The sequence below is a fragment of the Halyomorpha halys genome, unplaced genomic scaffold, assembly GCF_000696795.3.
Source record: "Halyomorpha halys isolate HHAL.00 unplaced genomic scaffold, Hhal_1.1 Scaffold319.1, whole genome shotgun sequence".
Lineage (NCBI taxonomy): Eukaryota > Metazoa > Arthropoda > Insecta > Hemiptera > Pentatomidae > Halyomorpha > Halyomorpha halys.
This window is the reverse complement of record NW_027113718.1, coordinates 147,203-149,425: the sequence shown is the minus strand read 5'-3', so window position 1 is coordinate 149,425 and position 2,223 is coordinate 147,203.

Sequence of the window (2,223 nt, the reverse complement as noted above, 5' to 3'; positions counted from 1 at the left end):
TTCTAACCTGGCTTCTCCTTCACTACCTAATAATCCTCCTAGACGTCTGAAAAGAAGATGGCCTCGAGATCTTCTCCTTTAGAAATGTTTTTGGAGTTCTATTAATGGGTAGATTCTCCACATGTTTTTATCATGTCATAATATCACTTACAGCAAATTTAATTGATGTGTATATATGTATACAGTTGTAAATATCAATAAATAAATTATTAAAAAAAAAAATAGGGATCACGCTACATAATATATTTTGAAAATATCAACGTTTTAACGACTTAAAAAGAAACTTGTTTTATATTTTGAACATGGATTATAGCACCTATTAAAAACTATTTTTTTTTTATTTATTAAAAAGTAAACTCAGTCTATGACAATATCTTTGAAATACGTCCAATACGTAATATAAAAAAAAATTATAAGTTATACTATTATCAAAACACATGAGCAATATGAGGTCCGGTCATATTGTTATAATTGATTTTTATTGCTAGCAGTATTAATACATACAAGTAGATAAATATGTTGTTTTTTATGTATACCCTTACCCATATCTAATACCCAGAAGGGAGAGGGTTATCCTGTAGGAAACCTATAAACTCTAACCAGAGTGAGGAGTTCGAGTTTTTATGTCTTGAAACCGCAAGGAAATAAAAGTCAATTCGCCTAGGCTTCATTAAAAATAAATTAAAAAATAATTCGATAATTAAATGAAGAAGAAATATTTTTCCAGGTTGAAAACAAATTTCAACTCAGTCATCAACTAGTCTTTTTCCTCACATTCCAAGCATCAGTAGTTACACAGTCTTCATCCTGGTTTTCCCACCGTACGACGTCCGAACAAGGGTTTTGTCATCAACATCCTAGGAACTAGTCTTGTCTATGAAGTCAATTTAATTTTATCACATATGATAAAGTTATTTCATTATTAGTTTTCAGCCTGAGAAGGTCCCTTTAAAAAATCTGGAGTTTCTTGTTTCCAGAGTTTTAAATACGCCAGGCTTCCGAAACGTAGGTAATCAGAAGGCGAATTATGATTTTATACAAAGTTAATTTCCTTGATTTTACTGAAAATGACTTTTCATATGTCATAGTAATAGGCGGTCGTTAATCGACTTAAAATGTTTACCTCCATTTTAGTAGTTTCAATGTAAATTCCACACAACTTGCCTCTAAGATTCCTAATTTAATACGCATCCACCTGTGAGTCTTAGTCGACTTTTTTTTTTAAAACACTACTCACAATCAAGACAAAATATAGAAATAGATTATATATGACAAACGACATGCGAGTTGGCCAAAGCCAAACAATAGAAGATCTAGTTCAGGCAAAGCGAATGCATATTCCAATTGAAATTATTATTTAAATTTAAAAATTACACTACATGTAACATTTTCTAGAATACATAAATACATGTTTGTGAAAGAAAATGTTTCATTGACTAAAATTTTCTTTTTTTAATAAACGAGTCCGTGAGCTATCGTATAATTTTAAAAGAGAGCCCCACGCAGGAAATTTTGAAATGTTTAATAACCGCTGATTTGAATGAATCGATTTTCAACGATTCAATCCTAGAAAATCGATTTTTTTTTTTTACTTTACTCATTAATTTTTTTTAACAACAAAAAAGTAAATAATTACACGAATTAATGATAAAATGTATTTTAATAAATAAAAATAATACAATACGTACATTCGACTATAGGTTTCAATTCACGCTTAGATTGTTAGTTATATAAAATAAATTTAAAAAACCCTTAACTATTTAATAGGAAGATTATTAGTTGACCGTAATTGTATCTACAAAGAAAACTTCACAAAATTGCTTAGAAACTATTAATTAGTAATCTACGTTTCGTCTAACTTTGTAGAGTTTCATTAGAGTTCAAAGATAACAATATACCAATATTGTAAAATATAAAATAATAAGCATATAAACATAAATTTGTCTAAAACAAAAAGGAACGTAGTAAAATAAAATAATTAGAAAATGAATAACATACTAATTAATAAGAAGTACAGTAATGAGAGATCGTAAACATATTATTGCTATTATATAAAATATTAAAATAAAGTAAACATAACCAAACAAATACAATAAAAAAACCAAAATCAAATGCTTTTAAACAAAAACTACCCAGTTTCAACGATTCAATCCTAGAAAATCGATTTTTTTTTTTTACTTTACTCATTAATTTTTTTTAACAACAAAAAAGTAAATAATTACA